Source organism: Prinia subflava, chromosome 9 (genome assembly GCF_021018805.1).
Source record: "Prinia subflava isolate CZ2003 ecotype Zambia chromosome 9, Cam_Psub_1.2, whole genome shotgun sequence".
Lineage (NCBI taxonomy): Eukaryota > Metazoa > Chordata > Aves > Passeriformes > Cisticolidae > Prinia > Prinia subflava.
In genome coordinates this window covers 34,856,045-34,878,709 of record NC_086255.1, presented here as the reverse complement: position 1 = coordinate 34,878,709, position 22,665 = coordinate 34,856,045, and the positions used below count along the sequence as shown (strand labels likewise).

Sequence of the window (22,665 nt, the reverse complement as noted above, 5' to 3'; positions counted from 1 at the left end):
TCAAAGTGATTTTTTTGTTTTGTTCAGGAAGTTGCTACTTAAACACTTTGCTTCTAAAATTAAAAATTACATTAATGCTCCCTGTGTGTTCACTGTAGCAGTAAATTAGAAAATTTATTGTAATTTAGAGTTAAGAAAACAATTTGCTTTTGAGGTATGGTAGCAAAGAGGCAGTGATAAAGAAAATAATGAGTACATGCAATTATATATGCATATAACATAGGGATAACATTTTCAGGCATGTCTGTCAGTGCAGAGCAAGGCTTCCAGGTGGTAACACTGGAGTTTTGAGGCCAGATCTGTAACTGTTATTTGTGGCTCTGACAGAGTTTCCCCTCACCAGCAGATAAGCTGCTTCTAACTTTCAAGCTAAGTTCTAATTTTTTACTGAGCTTTTTAGTCTTCTACCGCCTCACGTCACATCAGCTCTGGCTGTGCACAGCTTGCGACGGTCACCACATGGAGCAAAGCTTGGTGATAAAGAGAAATGCCATGAAACTTCCTTCTGGTGTTTCATGATACATGGAATTCAGGAACTGCAGCTTGAGCTGCGCTGCAGTCACAGGTGGGCTGCAGGAAATCTTGTGAAATCCAGGAGCAGATGCAGAGACCTGATGCAAGTTCAGTAACCATCAGGACTGCTGCAGTGCTCCAGCATCTCTGTCAGTTACTGTCTCACTGCTGATACTAGCATAAAAAAACTCAGCTATTTTCATTGAATATTTAACTGACAGTTCTCCCCCTTTCTTCTTTCTCCTTTCAAATGTTTCTTATATATTTTACACAAAAGTATTTATTTCATGGTTGCACTCTGTGGAGTCTAATGTCTCTTCTACCTTCAGAAGAAGAGTATCTCTTCTACAGAGGAAGTGTCTCCTTCAGAAGAAGATCTGCATCTCTTCTACATCAGCATCTAGAAATACATTTTTTATATGCAGTACCTTGGAGGTGTAAAAAAAAGAACTGCAAAATGTAACTCGGTTCCTTTTCTGACTGGTTAAAAGCACAGCAGTAGGAGTTAGCTGGCTAAGGGCAATCATTAAGGATTTCTTTTTAAGGGTTTCATAAAAAGTTTTTTTGGATTAGTTTTCACTTAGAGAACTCTGTAATTTACCTCTTCAAATCAAAATTCGAAGGGAAATAATTAAACAGTTAAAAATATGCTCTTGGAAATTAATTTTTAGTGCTTCTAATTTTGCTGCAGGTACATCTATAAATGGGAAAAAGTAGATTCAAAGGAGTGATGTTTAAATGTAAGTAGACCTGTGAGGCAGTGTGATAAATAGCCTTGTTGTCTGTGTGTCAGGCTGCCTTATGTTGTGTGCTGTGGAACTGCCTCATCCAGCTTTACTCTTTTGGGCTGGGACAGCTTTGTGTTGTTGTGCTGGTTTGTGTTGTTACTTAGACAGGTGCCAGTGCTTTCCTGTTTATCACAGACTTGCTATCTGGCTTCCAGTTTGGTCATGGAATATTAGAACAGCTGTTGGGATTTGGGATTACAGATACAGTGTTGTGCTAATGCTAAGTATGCATTTTTGCTTGAATTCACTGCTTTTACACAAAGTATATAATTAATCAGCAAACTTTGAAATTTGAGAGCATCTCAGCTCTATTTCTTACTAAGAATTGTCACATATTTTACTGCTGTTTAACTTGTTTCCAGGTGATAATTACTGTTCTCATCCCTTACACTAGGACTGTCCTGGAAAAATTTTAGTAGCCATCTGCTGAACATGCTTTTCAACCTTAAAATAGCAATTCCAGCTTGGTTGCATGCAGTTCATGTTTGTTTGTCCTGTGAGGAGTCACTGTGTGGCATGTTGCACTCACAGTCAGCAGCTCTTGATGTCACTGTGGCTCCTGCACGTGCCTTCTCCAGGCTGGGAAGAGTACAGAATGGTTGGAGCACAAAGATACAGGTATTCCAGGATTCTACAGTTCCAAAGGGTTGGAGGGTTTTGGATTTTTACAGTCAGTTCTTTGCTTTTAGAATATGCTGTTTAATGAAGTTTTATGTGGGCAGGAACTAAACCCAGCCTGACAGGGTAGCAGGATGTGTGTGTGTGTAGTGTTACCTTGGGAGAGGTGGGGCTGCCACGCTGCCCTTCTGTTAGCACAGACCTCCACAGCCCTGCAGCACGGCCCAGGCAGCAGAACAAAAAACACTCTGGGAGAAAACTATGACTGGGAAATGAACAGATAAGGCGTATGCAAAAATGGAGTTTGCCTCCAGTGTTAATTACCAATACAGAAGTACACTTTGATTAGAAAGATTTGGTAAATCACTGTCAAGGCTCCACTGAAGGAGCCTTCTCTATATTGAAGGCTTTATTGGTTATTAATTTGATAAGTAGGATGTATTTCTTGCTCCTTGTTTGCAGTATGTTATCAGTAAGCTTAATAGTCTTTGATTCTAAACCAACTGAAAACTATTTTCTGGCCATATGAAACAGTAACTTAATTTTTCTGATGTTTATCTCTCTTTAATGACTTCTGTGGAAGGATGTGTTTCATTATGTAGCTGGAGGCCTTAAATAGATTTTCGCTTTTTTCTTGAATCAGACTTACAATTGAAGGGAACTATTACATAAAAAAGGTTTTGACTTCTGGCAAGCTTCCTACATTATATTGCAGCAATACGTTTGCCTTTCCTTCCTCTAGGATGCACTAACTCAGTGTACCCAGTTGTGGGGGGTTGACCCAGCCTGGACACCAGGTGCCCCCAGAACTCCTCTGTCATTGCCCTCCTCAGCTGGACAGGAGAAGAAAACGCAGTCCAAGGTTCCTGCTACAATCCTGTGCAAAACAGACTCAGGTGGGGGCAAGTGTGAAATGAAGTCTTAAAATACCTTTCCTTCACCTCACCCTTCTTCCCAGGCTCAGCATCACTTCTGAATTCTCTGCCTGCTTCCCCACAGTGGCACTAGGGGTCAGGAATGGAGACGTGGTCAGTTCTTCAAATGTTTCTGCTGCTCCTTCCTGCTCTGGGGGAGGATTCCTCACATTCTGTCCCTGCTCCAGCGTGGGTCCCTGTGAGGGCTGCAGTCCCTGGGGAGCAGCCTGCTCCAGCGTGGGTCCATTCCAGGGCTGCAGTCCCTGGGGAGCGGCCTGCTGCAGCGTGGGTCCATTCCAGGGGTGCAGTCCCTGGGGAGCAGCCTGCTCCAGCGTGGGTCCATTCCAGGGCTGCAGTCCCTGGGGAGCAGCCTGCTCCAGCGTGGGTCCATTCCAGGGCTGCAGTCCCTGGGGAGCAGCCTGCTCCAGCGTGGGTCCATTCCAGGGCTGCAGTCCCTGGGGAGCAGCCTGCTCCAGCGTGGGTCCATTCCAGGGCTGCAGTCCCTGGGGAGCAGCCTGCTCCAGCGTGGGTCCATTCCAGGGCTGCAGTCCCTGGGGAGCAGCCTGCTCCAGCGTGGGTCCCTGCGAGGACTGCAGTCCCTGGGGAGCAGCCTGCTCCAGCGTGGGTCCATTCCAGGGGTGCAGTCCCTGGGGAGCAGCCTGCTCCAGCGTGGGTCCCTGCGAGGACTGCAGTCCCTGGGGAGCAGCCTGCTCCAGCGTGGGTCCCTGCGAGGACTGCAGTCCCTGGGGAGCAGCCTGCTCCAGCGTGGGTCCATTCCAGGGCTGCAGTCCCTGGGGAGCAGCCTGCTCCAGCGTGGGTCCATTCCAGGGGTGCAGTCCCTGGGGAGCAGCCTGCTCCAGCGTGGGTCCCTGTGAGGGGTGCAGTCCCTGGGGAGCAGCCTGCTCCAGCGTGGGTCCCTGCGAGGACTGCAGTCCCTGGGGAGCAGCCTGCTCCAGCGTGGGTCCCCCACAGGGTCAGGAGTGCTGCAGGTCTGCTCCAGCGTGGTTACAATGTCAGTGCCTCCCCACTGACCCAGCTCCAAGAAATCCTGACTCTTAGGCAAGGTTGGATGGAAGAGAGCTGATTTAACATTCCTGTTCAGTCTAGTATTGGTGGTGCTCTTGTATCAAGACATGTCACAGAAATACTTTACATCTAAAATACTCTGTAGAAGTTTGCAGAACTAGGGGAACTAGAACCAGAGACATCATAAGCATTTATGACATTAGAAGTTTGTCTGAATAATAATTAAAGTCGATAATGTTGTAAAAGCCTGACCTATGTAAGTTTGGCAGAAAAAGTGCTGAGTGTAGCAGTTTGAGAGAAATACCAGCAATAGAAGCAGATGAGATTTCAAAGGTTAGAAATGCATGTGGAGGATAGGAATTAGTAAGAAGCTGTAGTTTTTGGTAATGAAGACAGCTTTCTCAAGTCTACCTTTCAGCCCCCCCCACATTAGTTCCTCACCAAAGGATGTCCAGGGGCATTTCAGCAGCCAAAGAGAGAAGGTGAATAAACTGTTTTACCACAAGGAAGCCCTTATGGTAAAGTGTGGCTGGGGACTGAGAACTGTAGAGATTGCTCACTGCAGTCCAACTTCTATTTCATAGGGTGGCTTTGTTACTGAGTTACCAGGAACAACAGTGGAAAGCCAGGCTGGTTTACTTGATGTTACTTGCTACACATCATGAAAATGGCTGTGAAATTGAAATAGTTATTATTTATGTGCTACAATTAGATTAAACCACATTGTGGTGCTTTGCAAACTACTACACCCAGAATTTTGCAGTGCTCTCCTCGGTGAGGACTGTGCCATATGACAGTATAGCCAAACAGCTCAGAGTAAGATGTAGAATCATGTAGAATTCTTTAGCTCCTAGCTGATATGTTTTTCTTCCTCTTTTTCTAGGAAAAGTTACTGGATTGAAATTCCTTGGTATTCCATAACAATGCAAGAGCTCATCATACGTGTTCCTCAAAGAACCATCAATAAACAAACTCTAAAGAGTCAAAGGCTTCTTCAGAGAATCCAGGAGGTCACATCCTCTGCCTGTAACAACAGGCTGGCTTTGCTGAAGCTGCTCTGGTTTGCCTCAGAATCTGACTGTGCCTCGGCTCCCGGGGCTGTAAGAGAAGGGAAGTTGCCCAGGTTCCCAGTCCTGGGGCTTGCCCACTTACACTAAACAGGAGCTCCTCCACTTCATCTACAGACACAAAGAAATGCTCCTCAGTTCTTTCATATCAAGCTTCTGAACATTGGAAATAAATATTGAAACAAAACAAAAATATGCCAACAGTATTTAATGTAGCACTGAATTTTTGAAGGCAAATGGCTACACAGCGTTGCTTAAGATATCAGATATTTGTGTGCATATTGCAAAACCTGCAGCTCCTGAGATCCACTGTGGGGAGCAGCTGATGTGAGGCACCCGAGGAAGGATGGGCAGGCTCCCTCCCCCTCAGCCTGGTGTGGCCTTCTCATCGCTCTCACCTGGGCCTGAGCAGCAGCCGGCTCCACCTGGGGAACTGCACAGCCCACCCAGGCACAGCTGGCAGTGCCATAGCACCTGGGCTGGGAACAAAGCACCAAGAAAGAGGATAAAGTAAAGCTTTATGTTAGGTGCTGCCTTTGAAAGGCTGCTCTAGAGAAGAGCTGTGAGAACACTGCTTCAAAGTGCTGCATGGGCTGCCTGTAGCAGTCACTCACAGTGAGAGAGAGGAAGGAGCAACCCCTGTTGTAAATACAGGAGTCTTGAACTGGAACCTGGAAGAGCAGCTGCAAGCCTTGGGAAAACAAGGTAAAATAACCAGAAATAAAATTCTGTAAGCAGATGGGCAGAGGGGCATGAAGTAGAACAACATTCCTTGAATTTTGGTGAAGACATGTTGGAAAGTTCTAGTGCTTCTTCACGTGTGTAGGGTTATCCAGGATCAAAATGAGCTCACAGTAGTCACAGCAGTAGAAACAGTTTTGATAGTGTAACTATATCCAGTGAGGATTTTTGCTGGTGCTGCTATGGTAGGTACATACCATGCCTCATTGCACATCTGATCGGACTAGCACAAACTCCCAGCTTTGGCAGCTGTTGGTACCTGGCATAGGGTGACAAAGAGGCCTGCCCTCTCCTTGGGTAAGCTCGTGGAGAGCCAGGATGTGGAAGTGCCTCGTTTCTGCTGCACTGAGCACTCACCCTGCAGCAGGGAGCTGGGGATGTGGTGTGTCTGCTCAGGACACTTGGATTGTGAACAAAACGTGTATGGGCATGGTTATGTGTGAGTGGTGGTGTGTCCTCTCTAGCGGGGGCTGTGCATTCTATTTGCCTCTCGAAAGACTTTGCTCTCTGAGTGCTTCTCCTGTGTCAGTGCAGCACCATCAGCTCTGTGCCTCTCTGTCTGTGGAAAATGTCCCCCTTAGACTGCCTTGTGCTCGCTCCCCAAAAGCCACCTCCTCTTGGGGAAAGGTGAGGACTCATTTGGGACTTGAATTGAGAAGAATGGGTAAAACTATGAAAGCAGATTCCTGGATTAGCGATCAGACTTTGTAAAATGTTTGTGTTGAAATGGTAAGTCAGAGCTGTGTTGGAGTCATACTACAATCAGAAGCATGTCTTGGCTTTGAAGTAGCTATTTCTGCTGGAAAAGCTGCTGCTCTGTGTATTTATATACCCACTCCCCATATATTTTTGAACTTTGAATTTTCTAGTACTTTCTTTGTTTTTCTGATGTTCTAAGTATAGCTAGTTCCAAATTTTTATGTTTCTAGAACTGGCAGTTAGTGTAGAGCTCAAATGCTAACTGAAATTACCTTAATTATGGGCACAGTACAGGTCAGAGTAATTTTCATACAGGTTACCTCAATAAAAATGCCTCTTGCACTTCAAAAATAAATGCATGATCCACAATAGCTCCTTATTGCTGTCACTGTTGACGTGTATCAGTCAGGTAGGCAAAGCAAATGCTGTTGGAAATACAGATTTATCATTGTTTAGGTGGCCTGTATGACAACTGCTAAAATTTCAAGGCACCTAATTAATAATGCTGGCACTGAGAAAGAGGGAAAGAAGTCATCAGGAGAGGGAGTATTTTCCTACATTGAAACCAAGTAAGGTTGGGGAGGAGAGAGGCTACTTCAGGAAGAGTTATGAAACGAACCAGCCAGCAGGGAAATGCTTTCATATTTTTCTCGATAAAAGTAAAACTTAAAGGTGACAGCTGAGAATTGAAGCATTAGAGTCAAGAAAATGTCTTGGCTGGGAATAAATAGGATGGGGGGGAGGGCGGAATGAGTTTAAAAGTCTTAACAGTTTAGAATCAGTAAGTTAATGTTTTTTATAAAGTTATTTCATTGCCTCTGTTGCTATTGCCAGATTAAATCAAGACCTCTTGCAACAGATAAAGTGTTGTGTAATTTTATTTTGGAGAAACCCTCAGCCTCTTTGTCATCATCTGTAAGAGATATATTAAAGGATTTACCAATCTGTGTAAATTTCAGAGACAACAGGACATCAGAAATTTATAACTTGTTAATAATGCATGCAGTTGTCTTATCGTAGAGTAAAAGATTATTGGTTTATGTTTTTTTAAAAAAAGAAACATTTGTTTCAGTAGCAGAGTGCCTACATAGATATTGTATCCATGCAACTCTCTAGAACAATGTTGGAAAAGTTCTGTTTCAGGTAAGAATTTTGAAAATACTGGTCATTGCTGGAACATGCTAGATTTTCAGATTTATTCTATTCTTCAGTGTAATGTAAGTTGCCTTCAGCTACTTCAATAGTTAGGATCAAACATATTAATATGAAATAATAGCAGTTGGCCCAGGGTGCCATTTCACAGTTCTTTCTTTGGTACGTGGCAGGACTGCTGGACAGTGTATAGCTGGAGTGCTGACTCCCCTTCCCTGGCCAGTCTTTGATGGAGACAGTAGGGGACGCTTTCTCCCTAACAGGCAAAAAGTATTCAGCTGGTGAATAAGTACCACCTGTCACACTGCTACCAAATTACTGATTAAATCCTTCCCCCCCCCCCCCTATATTTAATATAAAATTGCAGGCCCGAATCAGGAGGATTCTATCAGCTCCTGCTAAATTAGACCTAGCAGAGAAAATACCTGGTGTATTAAAACAGCCTTACTGTACCTACCACTCTATCATTTCAGTTTTATTCCCCATCTTTTCTGTTCTTATACATTTCCTTAGGTATTCCTAAAATCTGGTGGCCTGAAGCTGAACTTTGAAAGCTTGAAAGTATTCATAGTGTATTTGATTTATTTCATAGGTTTAGCCACATGGCAATTTTCATGTCCAGTTACAGTGCTGGGGACAAGCAGATGATCATTTGAGTGAGCAAATGTTTTCAGTGTTCTTTCAGTCATTTTTGGCATGTAGGAATCTGGGACTTCCTTGTGGGTCCTGAAGTGAAGGAAATTTTTAGATACTGGCCTGTCACTACGGTTCCTGCCAAGAAGTCCTGAGAAAGTTGAGTTGTGGTAGCTGCAGTGATGAGCAGACAGTTGAGAAAAGCAGGCAATGTTGGAGTGAGTTGTTCATGAAGTGTTCATTTCCAGTCACCAGTACTTCTCTCTTAATTACAGATAACAATAATGTTATCTGCTGTGGTCCTGTGATCGTGGTCCCTTACTGCTTAACAACAAACCAGCCACTGGAATTACAAATGGAAGACAATGAATAGCCTCCTTGGAAAGTGAAAGGCTGGTTGTTAATCATGGTGTGAACTTAAGGAAGAGACAGACACTGCAGGGGGAGGTTATTTCTGTGGCTACACAGCCCACTTGGAGATTTATTTTGCTTGCTCCCCATTAACACCAGCTGTTAAAATTACACTCTTGTATAATGAAATGTATTTGGCTTGCAAGTGCTGTGGGTGGACAGGGCTTGTCTTTTCTGAGTAAGCAGTTAAGTGATTGGTAACCATTTGAATGGTATACATGAAAAATAAGTAGCTCTTACATGTACTTGCAAGGCCACCAGTGGGCATGTAAAACTAATTTTCACATCATCTTGTTCTGAATTCATCAGATTATTGTTGGGGAATTATTTAGGAGAGCATCTTTAATGGAAATACAATGTCAGTCTTTATTGAATTTTTTTTAATCTCAGTTTTCAGTTACGGGGTGTGTTACCCTGCAGAATAGGAGAATTCACTGTAATCAAACCAAATATTTTAGACTCGGTGAGGAACAGTATCACCGACTGATGTGTACTGGTAAAAAACCACTTAGTGCATAGGTATAACTGATATTTGGAATTCCAGGGAGTGGCCCTTAGGGGAAGCCTTTTTCCCCATCAGCAGCTCAGTCTCTCTGATGCTCTTAGGGACAGTGGCTGACACGGATGAGAGCTTTGTCTTACACAGCCTAAAAAGCAGTTTTCTGATCAGTACTCGAGGAACTTTGTCCCGTTTGTGTTACAGAACTGCACCAAAAATTCATTGCATTTTGTTATTTTGCATAGAGAGGGTCCACAGCTTCCCCAGTAAAGGATAAAAGACTTTGTTTGGTCTAAATGCCTCTTTAAATCAAAGATCCCAAGTACACAAAGGATATGCAGCTTGTTCAAATACATGATTAACAGCTGTCTTATAATTAGAAAAATGGTTGATTCTGTGATAAGCAGCCCAGGTGTATTGGTATTTCGTGGGTCAGAAAGCACTCTGAAAGCCAGAATGAGCAGAGCAGTGGGTCAGAAGTGAACACATTGAATGCTCAGGGCTCCTGGCGGAGGAAGGGCGCTCCGAGGGCGGTGAGGCGGAGCTGTGCCGGGGCTGTGCCGGGCTGTAGCGCGGGGCAGGGGAGATGTGCACCGGCACAGCACGGCCTCCTGCCGGGGATCCCACGGCCCATACGCGTTCCTGCCTTGGGTTCCTGGGTCACACAGGCGAGGGCCACGCATGGAGAGATCTCCAGGGGTTGTGCTGCTGCAAGGGGGGAACCAAGGGGGGAGATGGGGCCGGGTGCTCATGCCCTTACCGCAGGAGGAGGAGACTCCAGCACAGAGAGGTGCCCAGGGTCTCCCACGCAGCAGGAGTGAGCAGGGAACCCCCATCAGAGAACGTGTGGATGCTAAGTTTGGAGAAATCCGAGAAATGAGTTAATGGAAGGGAAGCTAAATTTATAGAAATACCACCCAGGTCATGACGTCCTTAGGCCAAAAACAATGGACAGTTAAAATAAGCTGGCTTCTGATTGTGATGCTGTGAATTACTGTAACATCTGTATTGTCTCACCCTTCATGTGAGACTGAAAATGAAACCAGGGTCTCTATATGGGGCTGGAACAGAGCAATGTACAATATGACCAATGTGGTTAAAGCATACGTTCTCCCCTTTATTCCCGAAATGGCTGGTTTTATACAGTGTCAGATAGTTTACAGTTGCAGGTGCATTTCTATTGGCATTCAGTATGAGAAAGAATGCAAACAATCTTAGTTTAAGGCAGCCACCGTGTTTCTACTCTAACTGTCCTAGCAAAAGCATGCACACACCTTAGCTTAAATTCTAACTGCACCACAAGTTTAATCTACTTCTACATGGGCCCAAAAATGAGGCCCAGTTTGGGATAGCTCAAACTTCATTCCATAACACATCATGCTCCCACTACATGAAAACAGAATAAAAGTTTTTAAAACACCTGTCATTGGCCCATCTCTGGGTCAGACAAAGGTATAATCTGACAAAGGAATGCTTATTGCCACTCTTGGAGGCAGGGTGACCTTCATCTGATAGAGTACTGCTCTCCTGATGGTAAGGTTCTATTCTCATTTTGCAGCTTGTACTGTCAGAGGAGTTTGAGCCACTTCTGTAGCCCAGCTTATGTAAGATTTATTACAAAAGCAATTCGCTTAGGGGTCTCAGGGCTTGAAGTACCAGTCCAAAAAGAGGGAACTCACTATAATGGTTTTTTTTAACCCGGCATGTTGTGATCTTGCTTATTTTCTAACCATGATTTGTTGGCATCTTGCAGCCTTACCCACTCAACTGACCTGTTAAAATACTGAATTTTTATTGAACTGTAGGAACTTGGAATGTCTTGACAGATCACAGTATTTTTACGAAGTGGTAATTAGAAATCTGTAGTTTTATACTGAAAAAATTGCTCAGAATTGCAGTACTGTGTTAAGCCTTTTCTGCAAAGGTCAAACTGCATTCATGACCTGAACATTGTTCACCAGAATATGCTTCAGAATCTGTAGGTTTTTTAGGCATTGCTTTCACTGCTTTTTTTCTGTCCCCTCAGCCCCTTTTTTAAGAGAGTAAAATAATCAATTTATGAGACCAGCAAGTCCTTCCTAGGTGCTCTGCTATTCCTCAGATCTGAGTTTGGTTTGTGTCTTGCAAACAATTTGCCTTAGAAGTTGGAAGGCTTTGGTGGTCTGTGCATATCTGGTGTGGAGGGTGAGCATTCAGGTCCCTGGTGGCTGAGCAGAGCGTGTCCTGCTTTCACAAGGGGGCTGTCAGGAGCAGCACGGGCTCTCCCCAGGGTAATGGAGTGCCTCCCTTAGGGGCTGATGAAATCCCTCTCCCAGCACAGCCAGGCGGGGACAGGAGCCCTGGCTGTAAGTTCTGGGCCAGAGGACACACGGGTTAAACAGGTCACACAGGGCAGGGCTGGGAGCTGCTGGTTCCCGGGGTGACTGCAAAGTGTTACATGTCTACATAAATGTTACAGAATGCAGTGAGTACTTACCTAAATCTGTTCTGATGAAAAAAGCTGGTTTCCAGTTAAATACTCCAAATCAGTCACTAGGGACCAAGGTTTCCTAATACCCAGAACAAACAAAATTTGTTGTGTGCCTGTTTCTATTTTAAAATTACTCCTATGAAGGAGAAAGCAGAGATGCTTTGCATTCCCTCTAGTTTACTCTCCCCAGACACTGTAGGTAGGGGATGCTGAAGGACATCTTAACAAGGCATCTCATCTTTGCTTGTTCTCCTATCCTCAGATGATTTCTTGAACTCTCACTCAATGCAAGTTAAAAAACCTCTTCAGTTTACTGTATACCTAAACCTCGTGCCATTTGAGTCTCAAAAAGTCATAGAATCCCAGTGTGTTTGGTGGTGCTTTTCATTTCCATCTCTGTAGGACAAGGCCATTGTGGGGCAGGCTCAACCTCTTCTATTCCAGGGTGGGACAACCACCCAGCTGAGGCTGCTGCACTGAACTGCAAGACCAGATTAAGCATTTCCTGCAAAACAATACATAAAATTTCTGCATCCTCAGAAGTAGGCGTGTTCGAATAAGGGAGGGGAAGGCAAATTTATTTTTAGAAGATCAGGTTAAAAATACAATTCATGCAGTGGGTTATGATCACACATTTATCCCACCATTCATTCTAAAAATGTAATGAAATCCTTCTTTCTTTGTTCATTTTATTGCTTTTTATTTATAAAAGTTTTTACTTCTCTTAATGTTTACTCTTTCTTCTTACACTTGCCTTGTCACACTTGCTCATTTTAATTTTAGGGGTTGAAGATGCTCTTTTTATTGTCTTTCTTATCGGATCAGCTTCTCAGATTGTTGCTACAGGATACTTAAAGAATGAGACTTCTACCTGCAGGAGTTGGCAGATTGCATCAGTTTGTGGTTGAGGGAGAAAGGAAGTTGTGCATGTTTATATTACACAATTGTTTTGTAATGCAAAGATGTCTTTGCAGAATACTTCCTCTCTTAGATATTTTGTGTTACGACTTGGATACAGCTGTGCTTCATAGAATGTAGCTGGGGCATGCCAGGGCTTCACTCTGCATCTCTGACTTACACATTGCTGAATGTCTTGTGTTCAACATACCATAAAAGCATTCTTCAAGTGTTGCAGTTTCATAACCTTCTCTCTGCTGACTTTTTCACCTCTGCCTGTCCCCAGTCCCAAATCAGGAGTAGGTTTCAATGACTGTAAGAGAGGAGGTCCACAGAATTTAACAAGGCTATTAAGCAACTTGAATCTAGGTAATTGCTTAAATACATTTCTGGATGCATACCTAACCAAATAAAGGACTATAGTTATAGATCATTAAGAAGCAATTAACTTATTGTTGCTTCTTCTCACCTTGAGACCTGTGATTGTGACAGCTCATTATTAATTGCTTTATAGCTTTGTTTGGGACTCTTGCTGTATGTGATGTGCTCTTATGCCTCCATTGTTACACTGGCACATAGAACAGGGTGTTTAATTTGGCTTCGTTGGAGCTGTGCCAGATGCTGATGGAAATGAGGTTAGAACTTACTGGTCCAGTGTAAGTAAATGGAAGGCTATGCTGGGAATCATTAAACTCAGCCAGATTAGTACTCTAACAGAAGGTTGTCCATAAACACTAACAGTTGAAACTGTGCTTGTTCTAAATGCCCCATATGATTCTGGTACAGATGGATGTAATGAATTAAAGACATTACAAGTGGAAGTGCCACTTGTAATGAAGAAGTATGGACTAGTCTGGAATATCCCATGGGTCTGCTGGGGTCAGCTGTGCTGCTGTGTCCCCTCCCAGCTCCCTGTGCTCCCCCAGCCTTCTGTGCACTGCTCTGGGAATGTGCACACGCAGTGCATGTGCCATGGTGATGTGTTCATGGGTCCCCAGGCCGGCTGGGTGTTGGTGTTGCACACTCTGGATGTGTGAGGTCCTCCTGGACCTCTAGTGCTCTGATGGGTGCTGTCCCCACCAGCACAGAGGATGGGATGCACCATCTCCCCGTTTCCTGCACACCTTTCTTTTGGAGGGCCACTCTGAGGCTATTCTCCCTTCTAGCATTACAACTTTGATTGGGTTCTACACCGTAGCTTGTCTAAGAGTGATAGAAAACCCATTTCAAGCATTGTCAGCCAATCATGAGTCAAAGGCTTTAGCGAAGTCAACAAACAAGATGATTACTGAAATATTTGATCAAGACTGATGGAGCTCTTGAGGCTTATCCCTTGTGCCTTGTCCAAGTGTATGTCATATCAACCCACACTGATATTCTGAGTTGTTTTTTAATCTTTGCATCCTTTTCAGAATAATGCTTGCTTTCATGCAGTATCAGTGAGATTGATTTGTAGTTACATGTTTCTTTTAGTACTCTTTCTCAGGTCCTGGAATGTACATCGATCTTTTCCAGGAACCTGGCTGCCCTCCAGTTTCTCACAGCTCCATCACCACTAAAATCAACTTTGCCTCTGTCGCTGTTCAGGAAGCTGCACTGGTGCACCATCCTGTCTTTGAACTCCACTCTTCATTTTTACAGCAGCTTGTGCTGCTTTGCAGTGTCACAGTGGTGGTTCTGTGTTCCCTGCTCAGGGGATACCATCCATCTGTTCCTCACCCTTACATAGTCTCTGCCAATGTCCTTTCTGTCTGCCATTGTCTGTCTTCTCCCCAGATTCTGGCACCTTACATTGGGCACTCGTGATAGGAGCTTTTCACTAACACTGCAGTGACACTGTCAAAAATACCTTGAGTCAAATGTTATGTCAACTTCTCATTATTGGTACACCTTTTGATCTCCTCGTTGCAGTTTTTTTCAATTTCTTGCTGAATTAGTACAAATTATTCTCTAACTATATATATTTTTGTATCCTAAGGAACACATAGTAGCTTATCTAGGAGGCAGCCCTGTTTCTTAGTAATGTTCCAATGTCATGTTTTTCAAGAAAGTTTAGTAATATGTCTTCCTAAAATTGGTTCTACTACTTCCTGTTTGGATCTTGCTTTCAGTGTCAACACTGCTTGGAAACAAGTTTCAGTGTCCGCAGGCTGTGCTCTGTTATCTACACAAGGTTGAAACTCAGCATATCAAGAACCTCTGCTGCCCTCTGACTCTCAGGTGTAGCCAGGGAGTCACAAGCTCGGGTTTGGCAAAGTCAGGGTGTGCATGTTTTGCTTGGACAGACTTCTCATACGGAATGCCCTAGTTACTAGCCTTTCATTTTAGTTTTCTTTTATTCATAACTTTTTTTCCTTCATCTTTCCCAACTTTGGAAGTCATCAAGGGGAAATACTAAGAGCCTCTCCCTTTGAGAACAACTGTTGAAGTCCCTCATTCCTTCATTCCTAATGCAGGAGTAGCCATGTAGACTGTGATTCCCTGCTGTGGTGTAAAAGACCACTGTGTTCTTTGCTAAAGTGTTCAAATTATTTTGGTGTGATTCATGGCCAAAATTCCCAACATATCTGCTGGTTTTATTGTAATTCATTTGCAGTTACTGCAGTGCAAGATGCTTAGAAATTACACCCATAATGTGTTTCCTTAAATTTTGTTGATTCTGATTTTTGCTCTCAGTAGCCACTATATCTGAATTTGGCCAGGTTGCTGCATCATGAAAACAGTTTCTCAAAGTTTAACTCTTATCTTCCCTCATGAACATACTGATTCCAACTTTGAGCAGGAGAGGAATGAGAGGAGTCTCAGTGATTTCTGCACTTACTTGAGTCTATCAGGTAAAGTAGTTCAGCCTGGGCTAACAGAAAATGAATTGCTCTCACACTGGAAAAGGTGAAGACCTTGCTTCTGTTTCTGCTGAGGAATCAGAAATTACTTTTCCTATTCATGGGTCTGTTTGGTTTGCAGCATTTTCCTCCATTAAGAGGATATACCCAGCACTGTTGTACTCTAGAATGGGATGGAGGTTTGGGGTTTATTTCAGATTTTAGGAGTAAGGTGGGTTGTAAGTACTGGAAAGAATGCAGTTCTCTCCATGAAGTCATAAGGGATTGTGCTGATGGTCTTACCAAAACTTACTGCACAAGTTCAGCGTGGTGATACTTTCATTATCTTCTGGCTCTTTCTCTCAGTTTAACACCAGAATACTTTACATGGAGATGACACATACTGAAGTTTTAAGCAGTGGCTTTTCTAATGGCATCAGTGGCAATGAAATGCTGCCCTTAGCATATGAAAATGGAAAATACATTCTGAAAGTGTCAGATCTCTTTAAACCAGCAGAACTAAACCTCAGGCATTCTGAGAAGAAATATTTTGGTTTGGGGCTGTGTACAGGAAAGATTAAGAGAAATTATTTTGAGACCAACTTGTTGCACATGAGATGATGGAAAATATTTTAAAGCCATATTGATAGCTTTGCTGGAATTAGTATGTGTATGCAAATAGGTGTGTATACATGTTGAGTTCACAATCTTTTCTAGACACCATTCTGCAGCCTTACAGTCATGGCTAGTCCTGTTTCTCTGAAAGAAAATCTTCTTTAGTGAGTATAATAATTTTCTCTTAAAAAATACTTATTTCTTGTGTGAATGCGAGGGATGAAATGTTTCAAGTACCAGAAGCCTGGTCTTACTTTCCCGGGTTTTCTGTTCCTGAGGCACCACTGTTGTGTTACAATTGATGAGTGTTTTGAGCAGCAGACCTGTGTGTGGAGTAGAGAAGTCGTGTAGGATTTGGCTTTCCTCAGGCATAAGGACAGAAATGAGACCTGAAAGGGACAGAAGAGCAGAACATCCCTTCTCCCTGTTTCTGGCATCGCAGACTGCAGCAGGTCAGGGGAGAAGGGAAGCCATGTGTCCTCAGTGAGGAGCTGCCATCTGCCTGCCCTGGATCCAGATGTCACATTCCTCAGCAGTCAGAGGATGCAACAATTGCTTCAGCGTTTACTCGGAGGGAAATTCCGCTTGCAGGGAGGAGGCAGATGTGAAGTAGACATAAAGATTTTGGAAAGTAATTAGAAAAGATTGGATATTCTGTTTTATACTCTTCAGAGATTTGTTCCACCTGGTTTACTGTTATTACAAATCTTGGGAATATCCTTGAAATGTCAAATACAACAAAAATGTTTATGCCTCTTTGCTATATGTGCAAAGTCTTTGGTAAAGGCTTTTGAATGCTTTAATACAGCAGTCTTTCCACAGAACTGAAAACTGTTCTTACTAAACCACTACTTTAACAGTGTGTTTTAATTTTAGAGAGTATTTACGATAGAAGTGTTAGCAGAATCATTGATGTCAGTGTAATAATTAACATAACCAGGATCTAAAGATCGAAATTCGTATTACTCAGCAAAGAATGCTTGTTCTGGCTGAGGAGGAGGCTGTGTGCATTGTGCAGAATTCATTGTACATCAGAATGTGCTCTGCCTACAACAGGAAAAAGAAATCCATATTCAGTTAGAAAGTTGAAAAAGTGGTGCTTAAATAATTATGTATCACTAACTGATGCTTTTTATCTACCCCATGGTTCTGGTCTGTAACAGAAATCAAACTGGGACAGGATTCACGCCAGCTTTTGAAGTTCAAATAAATGTAATTTTAGCAGTAGAGGGATGATGATGGCAGTTCTGAGGCAGCATTGCAGTCTGGAGGGAGAAGCATGCATTTGCCTTCGGTCAGCCTGGGGCTAAACCTGGAGGCATCCCACCATCACTTCCATTGTCCTCAGAAATTTTCTTTCAAGTTCTTGTTTGTATGTGTGTCATCCTTTCAGAACGTGCATGCCAGAACTGTTGATTCCATGGTTTTTCATTTCACCTGGATGCTCAGCACCGCTTCTGAGCCTCCACCCGTGTGCATCATGTGATCCTCAGACGGGCAGAGAACGCCCCACGCGTTCATTTCAGCTGCTGTGTGAGCTGGGGGTTGGTTTGTTCGGGGCTGTGTTTCTCCCTGCAGCTGAGGGCAGTTGCTGGGTTTTGCATTCAGGGTGAATGATTTGAAGTTTGCTGGGTTTATTCCTGTGTGAGGGCAGGCCTGCAGTCGCAGGGGCTCTCAGTGGCGCTGGCCGGAGCTCAGGCACTGTGCCCCTGGGGGTGTCCCTGGGGGTGTCCCTGGGGGTGCCCTGCCAGCCGTGCTGCCTCTGCCAGGGCCAGCATTGCAGCCTTGGAACGCAGGGCACGCCAGGCTGGGACAGGGCCTCCGGGGAAACTGCAGCACCAGCATCTTCAGATCCTCTGAGCCTTGGCCTGCTCCCATCTTAGGGAATGCTTTTGGGAGAGTCCTATGGGAGGCTCAGCACTGAAACATTCAAGTCCTAAAACTCAAGAGGAACTTTTATAGTTTTTCCACATTCTAGCAAGAACAGAAAGTGGGAAAACATTGGAGATGTTTTTATGTGAAAAAACTGATGTTTGGGGTAGCAGTTTTCGTCCAAAATCCCTGTTTGCAAAAAGGAGATTGGTTTGTCTCTTGCGGCCTGCAGGATGTTTACAACTGCATGGTTTTAATCTCTTTATATCAAAAAATGAATGTTGCTGACTTAGGGTCCTGCCTTTTTGTCAGCTCCTTGCTTCAAGAAGCTTCAGTTCTTACATGCATAAGATGACAGGGCATGAAGACGTCCCCTGGTGTAGATCAGCATCTCTGTGAGTAAGAATTCCTGTAACTCCAGCTCCTTCCATGTTAAGGTGGTTTTGCAGCCAGTCTTCCTGGCTCATGCAACTGATGTCATTGTTTAGACAGTAAGTGACGTTAGTGAGTTACAGCTGGTAACCGGTGTGCTGCCCTCTAAGAATGGGAACATTTCTTGTGAAATACAGATTCTTGTTCCATTTTGGATGCTAAGCCACATATGTGAAAGATCTCTTTGTGCTTGGTGATTCCTTCTTGGCTTGTTTTATTATGCAGTTTTCAAAAAACTGATTGGTTTGGCCTGTGACCTTTACTATGCCAGCAAGTCCTTTGCCTCTGGCTGCATATGAATCTGCAAACCTGTGTTTATTATCCCATACTGACCAGTGTCAATGTCGAACTGACTGCAAGATAATTATATGAAATTAGACACTGCATATGTATTTATAGAGTAATATGTAAACGAGTCCTTGCAGTGGAGATACACTTAATGAAAAGCAGAAGCGATATAGCAACTCTGCATTGGGCAGCTTTGGGTCTCTGACGGGTGGTGTTACACCAGCTGAATTGTTTGTTTACGTTGATCTTGTGTATGATGATGAGACACAAAGACACTATTTGGAACACTTGACACACAGAAGTCAGCAGATGTACACAGCCAGCTTGTTACCATATGGTTCCAGTGTCCTTGGCGTGTTCCGGAGAAAGTTCAGATCACATTGTCAAACAAATTTCAAGTGAATGCTTTCCTACTTACAAATATGTCTCATTGCTTGGATAGAGCAGTTGGTGAAATGTGGATGGATCCAGGGTACCTTAGTGTTCAGAACTGCTGGGAAGGAGGAGACCTGTGTCCTTATATTTACTGTTAAACTGTCTTAAACCCTCCAGAATTCCAGCCTCCTAGATCTGCTTGACCAGTCACTCCCACTTCACACCTCCTGTCCTGTATCTGTTATTTTTTACTTATCCCTTTGCCATGTGACTGTGTATTAGACTTTGGGTTTCGGTTCTGATATTTATGGTGTATTAAGGGCATGGAGATGCATCTTCATGGTTTCACCTTTTTTCTGTGAATGTTTCTCATCTGGTTTGTGTCCTTTGGGACTTGGCAGTCATTGATCTGTAGTTCACATCTGTCTGCAGAACTCGGAGCTGGGACTGGAGGCCTCAGTGACTGAGTTTGAGAAGTCAGCTCTGTCTTGTGAACTCTGAAGTGCTCTCCTGAAATCCACCAAGAATTAGTGACTTACAATCTTACACTTCCTGTACTCAACTCAGTGAGAGAGACCAGATGAAACAGAGCTTCCATGGCTTGTATTTAATACTGGATGTTAGTTCCAAAATTGCCTTTTCTTTTTTTTTCCCTCTATTCTCACTGATGGTATATTTTTATAAAAACAGACAAAGCCATGGGGTTATACTTTGGGCTTGGCTGAGCCTCAAGGAACAGTTTGCCTTTCTGTGAAGCTGATGTTGAAGTTGCTGATGTAGAAGCTCCCCCTTCCTCTGAATAGGCAGGAAGGGAGGTAATTATTCAAATATTAGTCCATTGTTAGTGGTTTTGTTGATATGAAACCTACAAGACACACTGCAGACAGTATTTTAGTGCTACAGAAAGGAGATCCATGGTTGTTTTTTCTATTCACAGAGCTGCCAACTTCATATCACTAGAGGAAACCACTTTAATTATTTGGTATTTCTTTTTTAATTTGATGTGACATAAACCAGAGTAGCTCCCATGACATAAATACATGGTTAGAGGATTTTTTTAAATGCTCATTTTATACCATACCTATTCAGACCTTTTGGGAAGCTTGTTAAAAATAGTTTATTGTTTTGGATTTTGCTTTAAAGTGGCCGTGACAGGAATAATTTTCATGGATGTCTCTACTAATGGCTAGAGATTCTAAGGTGGAAGTTGCATATTTTCAGGCACTAGTTGTATTTTCCATGTTATTTTTGTTTTGATAGCTTTTTCAACAGATAGTTGAACAGCATGAGCTATCCACTTTCCTCTGTTTAATGGCCAAAAATTAACAATAAAGAAAAAAGAGACACTGATGAATGTGCTTTGGAGACAGCTGAGAAACACAATGGCCAGCCTGGACACAAGTTCTGTGGTGTCATTGAGAGTAAGCTGGCTTTGACAACACAAAAATTCCCCTGTCGCCCTCTGTAGTTGTGAAAAACATCTTAAAGGGACAGTGATAAACTTCATAGTCTTTCAAAGCACAGCAGCCTTAGGTGGGAGTAGTGATGATGCTTAGGCATTTCCTTCCCGAGGATTTGACCTGTGTCCCCAACACTTGGATCAGAAAGCTCTCTGCCAGGAGGGTGTGTTTGATAACCCCAGATTGTGCTCCCAGGCCAGCAGCCTGTGAGGGGTCAGTGGTTCAGGAAGAGGTTTTGTGCCATTTCTATTTCATAGTTATTTTGTTTAAAGTGAGAAATGCAAACAGGCAGAGCGAGTCCAGCCCTTTCTTGGTTACCAGCTGTGTGCTGTGAGTCCATGGTCACGTGTGTGTGAGCACCAGCACTTGAGTGTGAGGGAAATGCAGGAGTCACCAGAGTTCAAAGCTGCCTTCAGACTGCGGAGGGAAAAGTGCCTGTGGAGAAGTAACATACAAGTTCCCATCAAGGCATGTCCTGCCATTAGAAGGCACAAAGGTTATAACAATCTTGCTTTTTAGGGATTACTTTTAATACCTTTTGTCTTCTGCTGGGAGAGGAAGAATGTTGGGCCAGAGAGAAATCTATGTTACATGAGAGGAGCTGCTTTTGATACTGTGACTTAGATTTTCCTTCAGTTTTCGGATATTTAATAGGCTCCTAAGATGAGTTACGACCAAGACAAATCAAATTCTTTAGCTGAATAAATAACCAGCCAACAGAGTTAGCTTATTGTTACCATTTGTGTTTAAAAGCTTGATTACTCATGGTATTAATCCTTTGATTGGATAAATTTCATTTAATTGAAACAACACTGAGGTGAACTTACTGATGTAGTAATTTGATATTTATTTGGTTTGGATACTGATTTTTTTACGAAGATTTTAAGAGCCTCCAGTATAATTAGCATTTACTGACATTGCATCTACTTGGTTTCACATGCATTGCCTATGAATATTGTAGGTAATTTCCTAGCAAATCCCTCCCTTTCTCCTGCTGTAGGAAAAAACACACGAAACCAAGCCGGGGAGCCTGTGCAACTGCAAAGCAAAATGTCAGTTCCTGGCTGACCCTGAGCAGTGTCCTGGGGACACCCAGGGGACACAGCACCAGCAGCTGCGCTCCTGTAAGAGCATGAGACAAGATTCTTGAGGGTCCAAAGATTTGGGGGATGCAATTCCCAGTGGCTTTGCCTTCTCCCAGCACAGCTTAGCCTGACTGTCGTTGCTGGACATTGCTGTTTAATCCTGCAAACTTCCACATTTAGCTCTGACTTCAGACAGGGTTATGGGGCTCACTGCTTGTGAAACTTGCAGCAGCAAATTCACAGGGAATTTGTGCAGGGGCAGGACACGTGGAGTGGGATTTTTTGCTGGAAAGTGGGAAGATATCCCTGAAAGAAGTTACTTCTGAATGCGGAATTTGCACACCCAGCCTTTTAATCTGTGAGACGATCCATTCCCCATTAGAATTTCTCCTTTTTAACCCACTTACACTTTCTGTTACTACTCCAATTTGAGGCAGTGAGTTCCAACAATATATGCTGAAAAATAACCCCTCACTTTGTTTATTTTGGACCTGTCACTTGGCAAGGTTACAGCAAAATACTTTTCTAAATATTGAATCATGCTATAATAAATGCAAGTAGAGCTTTTCAAATACATATATCCAAAGTTAGACATCTAGTCTAATCTTGAGAACAACTGAAATGTCTTTCAGAAGTGCCTACATTTATGTTGGAAACTAGTGGGTCAAGTGTGTATTTCTGCTTCTAAAATTACATGTAACAAAATAAATGTAATTTGAGTTTTATTCAGTGGAAAATTCATTTTCACTCTTTTCCTCACCAACAAGAAGTTTTATTTCTGAAGTCTGGTATGCCCATTTCCTATGCATTAATTTTGATGGGAAAAAAGACAAATGAAGCATTTAATTTAAATGATGCTTTATCTTCTAACGGTATTTCTGCCAATTTTCAATAGTTAATGCCAGTGTTAATGAAGCTTGATTTCTGAGCAATTATGCAATGCATTTCATACTGGCAAAATGATTAATTAGGACCCTTTGTTGGGAAGCCAGAGTGACAGCTACCACTGTGTCTGCGTGTGTGGGGGGTTCAAATTCAGGTGAAATTTTGTGGTTGCATTGAATGCTCAGGCTGGACGCTAAATGGCAGAACCAAGGAAGCATTTAAAGCAAAGGTGGCTGCAGGAGAGACCTTTATTGCCAGCTGAAAGATGAACACAGTCCCAAGAACACTTCTCCAAAATGACATCTGCCACCCACTGCCAGCGTTGTTTGGGGTGCTGCCCTTCAGCTGAGCTGCCCTGCTCCGCTGCATCGTTGCTGATGCAGTGCTGTGTCCGAGGCAGCCC

General features: G+C 43.3%; 1 long non-coding RNA gene across 1 annotated transcript in view; it reads left to right on the top strand.

Moving 5' to 3' along the window:
* Positions 1 to 22,665, top strand: part of LOC134555061 (uncharacterized) — a 110,362-nt gene that overhangs the window by 63,848 nt on the left and 23,849 nt on the right. Inside the window, exons 2-3 of the long non-coding RNA XR_010081365.1 lie at positions 2,662 to 2,815; positions 4,743 to 5,631. This is a non-coding gene — a long non-coding RNA (uncharacterized LOC134555061). The remainder of the gene's footprint in view (positions 1 to 2,661; positions 2,816 to 4,742; positions 5,632 to 22,665) is intronic.